This window comes from Poromitra crassiceps (assembly GCF_964638095.1).
Source record: "Poromitra crassiceps genome assembly, chromosome: 2".
Taxonomy (NCBI): Eukaryota; Metazoa; Chordata; class Actinopteri; order Beryciformes; family Melamphaidae; genus Poromitra; species Poromitra crassiceps.
In genome coordinates, this window is record NC_139624.1 from 14,089,900 (window position 1) to 14,103,222 (window position 13,323).

Below are 13,323 nucleotides of genomic sequence, written 5' to 3' on the forward strand. Positions count from 1 at the left end.
GAGTTATTGTCACACTAACACGGTCACATTTATATGAATTGATGGGTAATAGTGGAAGGTTTATATTCTGTAATCTATAATTACTGGGTAAATGCCAGGTAATTACCAGGTAAAACCTGGTAGTTGTCAAAAAAATATCTAGTCATTACCAGGTATTTACCTGGTAATTACCAGGTTATTACCCAGGAGATACTTCTAATTACCAGGTAAATACCTGGTAGTTACCGGGTAAATACCTGTCCATTGTCGAGTATATACCTGGTAATTACCTTGTAAATATCTGAGTTATTGAGTCACACTAACACGGTCACATTTAGACAAATTGATGGGTGATAGTGGAGATTTACAATCTGTAATCTATAATTACTGGGTAAATACCAGGTAATTACCAAGTAAATACCTGGTAGTTTTCAGAACAATATCTAGTAATTACCAGGTAATTACCAGGTATTTACCCGGTAACTACCAGGTAATTACCAGGTAAATACTTCTAATTACCAGGTAATTACCTGGTAGTTCCCGGGTAAATACCTGGTAATTACCGGACTGTAAAAGGAAGGGTTACCGCTTAGTGCAATGTTAATCATCAGGGTTTTGTTAATGGGTAACGCTCAGTAAAATTGACAGCTTAGCATCTTTCTCTCCTAACGTTAGCATTTGTTTTTCAGCACGTGGGGCGTTGTCTCAACTTGTCTGAAGGAGTGATTCAGGATCAACGTAAGAAGGTTGGGTGTAATGCAATACAATCGTAATGTTAATAGCTCATTTAACCTAGCTCCTTAATATGCTAGCAGGTAGTTTGTCTCAGTTTAGACAAGTCTCGACATGCCTGTCATGGAGATGGGCCAGAGGCGCGCGTATTAGCTGCTAGAGCATTGCTGCTCTAATCAGACTTTGGTTGAGTTTTGCACATTTTATGCAGTTTCTAGGATAAAACAATGAATCCAGTAGGCATAATGTTGCTTAAAAAAAGATGTAGTATGCATTTTTGGTAGTTGGGCTTTACAGATAAGAAATTGCTTTCAGCAGTGACTGAGATTCTTAAAGTGAAGGCTTTCATTTCAACTCTTAACAGTAGTATTGACTTATTTGGGGCCCATCACAAATCAAGTATGAATCAACATGTGTTCAGTGACTGACTGTGTACAAATAGAAGTATATACTTATCATTTTAATATGTCTTATTGTAAATGTTTGGCCACTTGGCTGACAGTTTGCATCTGTGAATTACTAGACTTGGAGCAGTTTTGGAGAGATGCAACCATGTTCCCAAAGGTGAAATACCAGGGTACAAAGAAGTACATCAGATTACAACCAGGTTTCACGTATCTTGACTTCATTAATGAAGGTGAGTACTTAAGATGTGTAGTAAATGGTACTACAGTATCTGCGTTATGTCGTTCATGCACAAATGACATCACTGGCATCAACTCTCAATAACTGTGAAGCGTCAAATACGGCTGGGTGATCTAGCTAAAAAGTATATCAATGTCAAATATTTCATATCAGTCGATATAGATGATTATTGATAAGTAAATGTTTAATGACCTGTTTTCATTATTAAAAAACATGAAAAGAAAATGAGGTTTGCATCTAACCACATAATTTCGAACTATCTTGTTTTCAAGGCACACATGTAGTAATTGTAATGGAAAACATTTGGTAACATGTATTTCATGGTATTTCATGACACTTTTTACTTAAGCTCATTTGCCCCATCCCCCCACATAACCAAGATACACCCTGCCTTTACCGACAGCCAGCTCATCTGTTTTAAGAGACTAGGTTTTGCACATTTCATAATATGCCGAAGCAATCCAAAGCTTTTCATATATTGGGCAATATATGAATATATATAAGGAGATAACGGTAATATTGTTAACCAGTGAAATCTTGTGCTATTTTAGAGGTGCATTGATGAATCAATTATGCATTATGTGCAGTTCTAATCCTGCTTCAATTATCTTATCTGGTGTCATGTTTATCGCCCTCTAGTCAAAAACAAGTTTGGGCTTGCTGACACAGCTGAACTTCACATCTTTGATGAGACGGACACCGCAGTGGAGGAAGACATCCTTCCTGGACTGCTGGAGGCCCGTCCTGAGTTGTGCCTGACAATCCAGGACAGCATTTCAACCTCTGAGGTTACCTCAGCAGCGGAAGGTACCACAGACTTGGCCGACTCTGCTCAGTACGTGGGGTAGTCCACCGCATGGGGGACACCGCAGAGAGACTGTCGCTGCTCAGAGCTTGGGACTCCCTGCCGCGTCGCCACTGAGCCAGTCGGTCGGCATGTAGGCATCTCTTCCAAGCAGCAACCGTGGGGTTTCGTGGTTGTCTTTAGGCAAGTTGAATGGACAACTTGGTTAAGGTTAGAGTTATGGTTTGGGTTAGGACTAAATAACAAAAACCTTGCATGTGATTTTGGACATGAGTGATTGGTCAAGGTTAGTTAGTGTATAAATATCAAGTTAACCCAATCGGAGGCAGAGTATAGGTGGGTTATCCTGCACAGGCGGCACGACTTTACAAAGCCAACTTCCGCTGCTGTGGTCACCTCCTTGCGAACGTCCAACCATTTTGCCTGCACCCAGGTCCCATGTGTTTTTCTGCTGCACATATCTTGTTGAAGTGAGAATGCTTTTACTATTTTTCCGTTGGTGCTTTTGGCCGCACCAAGCTAAATCATGTCATCTACTATACAGGGTTCGTACTTTTATGAAAAACTTGAAAAAATAATGGAATTTAAAAATGGGTATTTCCTGACCTGGAAAGTAATGGAAAAAATATTAACAAAAAATATTGGTAACAACGTTACTGCTAGTGTGATCCCCATCACCGGCTTTTTCACCACAGCGACGACAACTGTTGGCGAGCAGCTGAATGACTCCCTCGGCTACCAAGCAGGGGCTGATGCTCTAATGATCTATGACATTTGTCCTAACTGTGGAGGTAACATAGGTAAAGACAGAGGTTGCGTTAGACTTTTGTAATCTGTCATTTTGACAGACTGTCATTCCAATTATTACCTGTGTTATAGGGGTGTCACGATATTATAATTTCTACTCCAATACCAATACCCAGGAAAATATCTGTACTCGATACCATTTTTGATACCACTGGAGGGGCGGGATGACGAGACATCAAGAGGCATAAAAATAAAATTAGGCAGATGGACGGACAGATGAACACTTCTCTATAATCCAGGCCTGATAAAACGTAAATTTAGACAGCAGATTAGCTGCTCTTAGCCATCAGAGCATGTTTAGCTTGTAGAAGAAACAGATAGCCAATGATAGATAGGAAGGGAAAATCTGAGTTTTCATTAAAATATATAGTTAGCACCCGGCTACGTCCAGACTTGTTACTGTGGTCTGAGGTAGAGAAGAGAGTTTATTTTATCGAACTCACAGTCCCGTGGGAAGATCGAGTTGAGGAGGCTTATGAGCGCAAGAAAGCTAGGTATGCTGAAATGGCAGCAGAGGCAGAGCAGCGAGGTTGGAGGGCTCGAGTGTGGCCTGTAGAGGTGGGCTGCCGTGGTTTTGTGGCAAAGTCCGTTATTGCCTTACTAACTGAGTTGGGCATTCGGGGACGGAGCCTGAAGCTTGCGGTTAGCAACATGTCTCAGGCAGCAGAACGAGCAAGTGAATGGCTGTGGAGGAAACATGCTAGCTGGGGAGCTCGCTAAGGTAAGATTGATTGTTTGTTGTTGGTCATGAGTAACGGTCCGCATCAACAGGGCTGAATCATTGACAGTGGCGGTGTAGTTAGAGATTGTTTGTTGTTGGTCATGATTGACGGTCCGCATCAACAGGGCTGAATCATTGACAGTGGTGGTGTAGTTAGGAATGTCATACCGAACCGACCTGGATAGCTAGGCTTAGATAGTGAGGTAATATGCAGTTGTGCGGTGGTAGCATGGAGGGGGGTGTTTCCAGGACGCTGGATTACACCGTTAAGCCTTCTTGAGGTGTCGTGGGCCTAACTTAACGAAACATTGGTGAAGGAAGGTGCCCACTTGAAAACCCCAATGACATGCTTCATACTGCTGTTGGCTAGGGTAGGTAACTGGTGATTTGTGTCTTGTTTATTAGTTTGTTAGCCTGTTAGCTTGTTTTATTCTGGATTGGGCTTCTAAATGTGTTTTTCCTCGGATTTTGGCACAAGGGATAGTAACATCTTGTCCTGTGTATTAATTAATAATAATAAAAGAAAGCACTGATGGTATCAAAACTGTTGCAAATGAGTATTGTATCCGATTCAAAATTTGAGTATAGATACTTTTGACAACCCTACTGTGTTAAAATAACAGCCTTCAGATTTTTCTGTCATTGTCAAAACTGTTAAAGAGAAAATATTCGGTTGACGCGACCACTGGTTAAAGAGGACATGAAACATTTGATCATATGACTAATTCAGCTTTTCGCCAAATAGTCCACTGCTAGATGATGTCAGTAGGTTGACAGTACTAGGGATGGCGAAAGCGATATTTTTGTGACCGACAACGACGCTTATTAACCGAAACAGACAATAGGAAATTTACCATTTATAGCCCAATGCTGCCTGGCTGACAAAGTTGGTGCAACACTTAAACTTAAAGGGACAGATCACCCTAAAATCCAAAATACATAGTTTTCCTCTCACCTGTAGTGCTAATAAGTTAAAGTAAAGGTTTAGTAAAAGTTTAGTTTAAAAGTTGAGTGCCCACTCAGAGGCTCAATAGAGACATTCAAAAAGACCTGGAACTCTCTATTAGGATACTTCGATCTGCTCGATATCGTTCCAGATACGGAAGGAGTGATCCCCCCCCCATGTCCTTTATCCGAACCCCGCTTATTTCTCTCTCAGATTCCCCCCTCTCTCTCAAATTTTTGTTATTGTTGTTTGCTTCTTTGTCTTGTGTGTTTTTTTAGAGGCCTGAGGTTGTTGGGGGTTTAAACAAGATGTAAGGGTTTATGTGGCACTGTCGATGTTAATATGTCTCGATGTTAATATTATATATATTAATATAAAGATATATCTTTCATCTTGGATGATTCCACAGTCTGCTCTGCAAGTCTTGCTAGGGTTCACAGAAAAGAAAGAAAAAACTCTGGTACACACTGTTATATATTGATGATGATGTATGATGATACTTATATTTCTGTACCAATAAAAAAAGTTTATTGACCGCTTTAATTTGGGCACTAAACGTGGCATTGTTTTTTTCAATCGTCCAAGGGTAGGAGCCTGCTAGGTTAGGTGTGTTAGAGAGACTGGACATTGACATATTTTTCTAAAATGTTTTACTTTCTTTTCAAGATGCTTCCCCTTTAGATAATTCAACGGCATCTTCCTTCACGGATACCATGTCACTTTCAAGTGACACTGACCATCGCATGGAAGTTGGGATTCCCATATAGTCCAGGCAAAGTAACTCATTTTGGAACCAAAAAACAAACTAATTGTAAAAGAATTTTTTGCAGCTTAGATCATTTCTATGAGGTGTCCAGAACAACATACTAAAAGTCCTAAGAAATCCTAGTTGAGGAAATATGTTTAATTCTCATCAATCCAAGATGTGTGCCAGTAGGCCAGACAACAATAAACCCCAATGTGGCTATTTTCTTCCTTTACTCCTATCAAAATAAAACTTTATACAATGAAAGTATCCATGAAAAGTAACATTTTTTGTATTACAAGTTTCTTTGAAAATGAATTTGAATATGCAAATGAGCTATACACTAATCGAATATAGGCTATACCCAAAATATATATATAGATAGGAGTAAACGAAAAAATGAAGCCTATCACAATCAAACCTCACACAGTGAAAGTATAGCCTACATGAAAAAGAACTTTTTTGTTTTACAAGTTTCTTGGAAAAATCTATTTTAAATATGCAAATGAGCTCAACACTAGGCCTAATTGACTTGTCCAATAAGCCATAAAGTCACAAGTAAAACAGGGGCCAAATAACTAACACATTCATGTCTATTCAGTAAGTTAACCTATGCATAAACAAGATACATTTGAAGTCACTTGCGACACTTACCTGGGTCACTTGCCACAAAAAGACTTATATTGACCTTAAGAATTGATTGCACAATCTTGCCTCCAGTTGCTTTCTAAATTATTATTTTTTATTTTCGAACAAGCCTAACCCAATGACATGACAGAAAGTCAGAATAGCCATCTTAGTCATTAGTAACGTGGTGAGATTACATTTTGGGCTGGTAGATTTACAAATAATTGGTATTGTTGGTAAGATTACGAGATAACAGGCAGAAGTCATTCTTTTTTTTTCTTTTCTTTTTTCCCCCCAATTTTTTTATCCCATTTTATTCCCCATTAGTGCAGTGCTCACTTGATTTCTCAATCCTGGTTGCTACTCCATCCTCTGCCGATCTGGGGAGAGCCGAGACTGGCTCCATGCTTCCTCCGAGACATGGGCAGTTAGCCAGCCCCTTCTTTTCACCTGACAGAGGAAGCTTCACCGGTAGGACATACCACGTGGGAGGTTCACGCTATTCCAACCAGTTCCCCTCCCTCTGAACAGGCGCCCTTAACAACCAGAGGAGGAACCACATTAGCAACCAGGATATTGCATGTTTTTGTGAAGGGGGTTCCTATATGAAGGAAACCCCCGGGAGGCACGGGGAGAACATGCAAACTCCACACAGAAAGGCCCTTTTGCCGACCCCACCCGGGCGGTGGGCACTCGAGGACATGCGGACGCCGGGCACGCATTCCTTCAGCGTTCACCTCGTCCCCAGGTGGGAATCGAACCCACGACCTTCGAGCTGTGAGGCGATAGTGCTTACCACTGCACCACCGTACCTCCCTAATGGCAGAAGTCATTCTTACCAACTAAACGATTCACTCTCACACAGAAGACAGATGAAAAACCAGATAGACACACTTTCCAGACATTCCAGCTCTTTAAATAATTTTGCCAGACACCAAAACTGCTTCTCTTTTTGTAGTAAGCAAGTATTTCAGACCAGGCGGGCCACACATCAGACTTCCACCATTTGTAAAGTAACTTTGCAGTGTTATGAAAAGCTAGCAACAGCAATATCTAGGCTAGAAACCCAATCGGAACATTTTAGGTTACCAACTCCTTTCTAACTAGACATTTTACTGTAGACACATATTGCTTAAGGTCAAAACTACTTTTCATCTTGAAGTAGCATCGCATTGCCTTTTTGTGGCAAGTGACCCAGGTAAGTGTGGCAAGTGACTTCAAATTTATCTTGTTTATGCATAGGTTAACTTACTGAATAGACATGAATGTGTTAGTTATTTGGCCCCTGTTTTACTTGTGACTTTATGGCTTATTGGACAAGTCAATTAGGCCTAGTGTTGAGCTCATTTGCATATTTAAAATAGATTTTTCCAAGAAACTTGTAAAACAAAAAAGTTCCTTTTCATGTATACTTTCACTGTGTGAGGTTTGATTGTGATAGGCTTCATTTTTTCCTTTACTCCTGGGTAGCCTATATTCGATTAGTGTATAGCTCATTTGCATATTCAAATTCATTTTCAAAGAAACTTGTAATACAAAAAAATTTACTTTTCATGGATACTTTCATTGTATAAAGTTTTATTTTGATAGGAGTAAAGGAAAAAAATAGCCCCATTGGGGTGTATTGTTGTCTGGCCTTATTGGCACACATCTTGGATTGATGAAAATTAAACATATTTCCTCAACTAGGATTTCTTAGGACTTTTAGTATGTTGTTCTGGACACCTCATAGAAATGATCTAAGCTGCAAAAAATTATTTTACAATTAGTTTGTCGTAAAACGCTACTTTGCCTGGACTAATACGGAGCCATACATCCATCTCTGCAGTTGTGAATCCAGCCCTGGAGTCAGGAACCAGTCTACCGCAGATAGTTCTCCGGCAGAGACTGCAAAAGAGGTTCTTGAAAGCAGCAGATACCTTTTACTTATTTTATTTTACGTCGAGCTGAAATGAACTCTGGTGCTAGCCTATAGTGCACCTATTTAACAATGTATACAAAAAAGGATTTGTTTGCTTTTTATATCTGCATGTTTTCTTTATTTAAAATTAAGTGTGCTTACATGTACTAGCCAATTTTAACCAATAATCTATGATGTGATGATGTCAATCGATCTTCATGGCTCGAAGAAAATTGCAGACTGGAATGCTTGCAACATGGCTGCCTATGGGCAAAAACTGCTAGCCCATAAATGTTCATGCAACTTAGCAAATAAGGGAACATAAAAATAAAACGAATAGTAATGCCTTTGTTTAATGTAGATTTGGTAGACAGAATTGTACACTGAACATTTTGTTTCCCCTTGTGAGTAGATGGTTGAAAATGTCTTGCTATGTAAACCTGGAGGTGAGGAAGTCCTGGAAGAGTACAAGTCAGAAAAAACACTGGTGACCCGCAGCCGGAGAACACTCGTCAACATATTGGCTAGCCATATGACTGAGATGCATGGCGCCCTTCCTTGAACCCGCACTGTAAACTAAAAATGTTTCGTGTTGGTCACACCACAGAAAAATGTGATAACCACTAGGGTTGTCCCGATCACCTTTTTTTGCCCCCGAGTCCGAGTCCGAGTCATATGATTTTGAGTATCTGCCGATACCGAGTCCCGATCCGATATTTCTACAATGCATTAAGAAGAAGAAAGGAAAAAAGCATCCAAGTTGTTCCTTAAGTTTTTTTATTTAACCAACCAATATGATTATGAAATCTTTGTAATATGGCTCTTTTCACAGTTTTCAGTTTTCACAACTCAGTGCAGCATTGGTTTTAAACCAAGTAAACAAAATAAAAACTCTTCAGCTTATCAATGGTGCAGCACAAAATACAAAATACAAATTAAATATATTTTCTTTTATCACAACTCCAGTTAGTGCAGCATTGGTTTTAAACCAAGTAAACAAAATAAAATCTCTTTACAGCTTATCAATGGTGCAGCACAAAATAAAATATATTTTAAATATATTCTCTTAATAAGATAACTAAAATATGTCTTTAAAATAAAAAAAACTCCCAGTTAGTGCAGAGGTAGCTAGTGCAGAGGTATCTTAATCTTAACATTCATTCACAGAACAGGAATAACAAAACTGAGCAGAAATCTCTACACTTCACTTCACGATCAAGTGCAGGTTTTTTTTGAGGAACACCAACATCTCTACCCTGTCAGCAGAGAGCCGGTTCCTTTTCTCATCAAGGATGTTTGAGACTGCACTAAAGAGTCTCTCACTGTCCACAGAGGTGCAGGGGGCACAGAGAAACTTGGTCGCAACAGCAGCCAGAGAGGGGAACTGATTAGCATGTGCTTTCCAGTAGTGTAGAGGATTGCTTTTCCTCGGCGTGGTTTGCTCGGAGAGGTAGGTCTGCACCTGGACATCTGCTGATGTGGTACTCACGGACCGCGTTGCTGACTGTCTCTCTTCTAAGATCTCATCAAAGGCACTGCGCAGGCTGGTGCTTGCTTCTTGACGTGGTGCCTTGCTCACAGGCTCTGCTGCCACTGGCTCTTCACTGTCGGCCCTCCTCTCCTCCATCTTCGCCACCTCCTGGATGAGGTGTTCCTTAGCAAGCCTCAGATTGTATGACTTGGTGAAGAATCTGAAAATAGATGAATGTAACAATTACCCACCACAATTAAAAAGAAAAACATAAGACAAGACACCACATAGCACAGCAGTTCAGTCAGGCAACAGCCTTACATGTACTCAAATAAATAAAAAATCCTCTAACCATTACCAGAACTAAATCTAAATTTAAAGAAAATAAATTTAGAAATTGGCTGATTTAATACTGGTGTCTGGTGGTGACTTTGATGATTCATTATAAAGTAAAATACTAAAGAGCCATTATCATGGCATTCAAAAGGTACATTTACTGTACTTGCCCGTCTTTGTATCTGGGATCCACTAGAGTAGCGATGCTGTAGAGTGGCTGGATTTCAACATCAGCGAAGCGTTTCTCCACTGCCTCCAGGAGAGTCTTCTTCATGGTCTTGATTCCGTGGTCAGTGCTCTCCTCCCGAGAAAGAACACGTCTGAGGGCTAATGAATAAAATAATTAAGTATATATATAAAACTTATTTATACAGGGGGAGTCACACTGAGAGCAATGCTCTCTTTTTCAGGAGCACCCTGTTCACATTCACACACATTCACACCTGGAAGCTGACCAGTACAAGTGTACAACATACAAAAATACAAATTACCTGTTATGGCAGGGATCACATCAGCTGCAGTTGCAGTCTCCTTGCTCACATCCCTGGTCAGTTCTTCAAAGGGAGCTAACACCTCAGCTGTCTTCTCCATCAGGGTCCACTGGTTAGCTGTCAGTGTGGCGGGTAGGCTGTGTTCAGCTGCATAGACACAGAGAGCCCGCTTTTGCCCCAGGACGCTCTGCAGCATGTACAGGCTGCTGTTCCATCTCACCTGCACATCCTGCTGTAGGCGCCTGACGTCCATCTTCAAATCAACCTGGATATCTTCCAGACGTGCATATGCCAGGGGGGAATGTTTGAAATGCCCTACTATCTTCCTCACGTTAGCCAGTGCATCTGAGACGCTTCGCTGAGAAAGCAGACCCTCGTGCACAACGAGTTGAAGCGTATGTGCAACACAACCCACACTCGGCACTCCCATATCATCCATCGCTCTCTTCATATTTGGAGCGTTGTCTCGCAAAATGACATGGACACGTTCTTTTTCTATCCCCCAACTGTTCAGCATGCCTTCGATAGCATGTTGTACATGCTCTGCTTTGTGGGATCCGCGAAAGTGCTGGGCATGCAAGGTCGCACGGTGCAAAACAAAACCGGAGTCGACCCAGTGTGCAGTGAGGCTAAGCAATGACATCGGGCAAACAGATGAACTCCAGATGTCTGTGGTAAACCCAAAGGAAGGCACGTCTGACAAAAGGACTTGTAGGTGGTCACGAAGCTTCTTGTGAAGCGCCGGCATAGCTTTGTCGGTAAAGTAGTGGCGAGAAGGTATCTCATACCGTGGTTCAAAGTGCTCCAGGAGCCGGCGAAATCCCACATTCGTTACCACATTGAACGGCTGGTCATCCAGCGCGATGAATTCAGCTATCTTGGCTGTGATCTTCTTGGCCTTATCGCTGTCTTCGGGCAACTTATCTTTTTTCTTCAAAGTCTCTTGTAGCGTCGGCTGGCTCAGTGTCTTTACCCGATTTGCCTCGGTGAACTGAGAGTATTCTGCCGGGTGTTTGTTTTTCAGGTGGCGTATCAGATTGGTAGTGTTAAACGCAGCTCTTTCCTTTCCGCCTCGCGAAATGGCCACTTTGCAGAGATCACAAGTGGCTGTTGCGCTGCTTTCGCCTTCCAATCTATAATATTTCCAAACTGCAGACATTTTCACTGCCTCCTCAAGACGCGTGTGCTTCTCGTTAGCCCAGGTGCAGCTACTACGTAGCAGCTCTAGCTAGCTAGCTACTACCAAAGTAGCTTCCGCCTGCCGCAAGTGTGTAATGTTTACGACAGCGTTGTTTCCGTTCATTGCGTCTGTGCAACAGTAATGTTTTGAAACTTAAAACTAAGCAATTGTTTTTCTCTTTGAACCTCTGGATGACTGAAATCATGTGAGAATTGCCAATTTGCCATATTTGTTTTGTGACGTTTTTATATGCATAAAAATCTGATCTCCCGATCTCCAGCTCCCGATTCCGGATCAGTTGAAAATCACGTGATCGGCCCCGATTTCCGATCACGTGATCGGATCGGGACAACCCTAATAACCACACAGCCAAATTTAAGTAACTAAAAATGTAGAGGAATGTCTGCTGAAGTGCCGCCTCCATCTTCCCTCACAGTGCTGCACAATGTGATACATTGTAATGCATGTTTGGGATTCCGCAAGACTTTGTTCTAAATGGCCAATGCAGCCGGCAACATTCCAGAATTCCAGCCAAAAAGAATATTTATTGGCAGAGTCAAAATGTATTGGAAAAAGAAATATGTTATTATTTCTTAAATATATAACACAGCCAATTATTATATATTTCCAGCAAATTAAATTTGGGATGCACCGATTGATCGCCACATGACTGGAAATGGCCGATTTTCAGCTGACCGGCGCCGGTCAGTCCACATAGCCGATTCTGTGCGCCGATTCTCGGCTTTCCCCTTTTTTTGTTTGGTCAATTACCTGCAGCTGCACGCATTCACGTGACGTGCCCGCACCCCTAGCAGCCAAAAGGAAACACACGCCAGCATCTCCTCCTCATTGTGAAATTTCACAGTTTGTCACACATGCAAGTTGAAAATAAGCCGCGGAGGGGCAGGGTACATTGCCAAGTCCCGCAGCTGGAGTCCACTCCAGTCTGAGTGGCTCCCTTCACCTCACCGGCCCCTCTCTCTCCCCGGCCACAGCGCAACACAGCCGGCTTGACGAAGTGAAGGTACTATGCTGCCCTGCAAAGCTAAAAGGGGGTAACTCGCCAGAGTGTAGAACTGAGAAAAATGACTTTAAAGTTTTGTTGTTGTCCAGCCAAATGTATTGTAGGAAGAAAACTGGACATGTGTTAATTATTTGTTTCTTTAATGTAGTTATTTATCTACATAATTTTTTTTAGCTCAAACTTGACCTTTGACCCTTATTTGGAAGTTACCTTACTCTGGCTTTGCATTGTCTGAAAAATAATAAGGGGTGATGCCAAGCAAAAAGACAGTAACTTCAATTTGATCCTTCACTTGGTTGCTTATCACTATATAAAACCAGTATATATGATAATAATGATAACATAGACATGAAGTCTCATGTTCATGGCACAATTACGCTTAATATAATATACGTATAAATATAATATAACTAGATTATCAGGCCGCTACACATCCTTCAAGCCTAGTTTGGTTGAACTCTTGTTGGCCCGTTGTGTGTCTGTGTGTTGGCGCCTCGGGGGTTAATGTCGTATGAGCTGGCTCCTCGGGGGTTGATGTCGTATGAGCTGGCACATCTGGGGTTCATTTAATATGAGCGGCACCTCGGGGGTTAATGTTGTATGAGCTGGTACCTCAGGGGTTAATGTCATATGAGCTGGCGCCTCAGGGGTTAATGTTGTATGAGCTGGTAGCTCAGTGGTTAATGTCATATGAGCTGGCACCTCCGGGGTTAATTTCATATGAGCGGTGCCTCTGGGGTTAATGTGGTAACGCTGGCGCCTCGGGGGTTAATGTCGTATAAGCTTGCACCTCCGGAGTTAATTTCATATGCGCGGTGCCTCGGGGTTAATGTGGTATGAGCTGGCACCTCGGGGGTTAATGTCATATGAGCTGGAGCCTCAGGAGTTAATGTTGTATGAGCTGGCACCTCGGG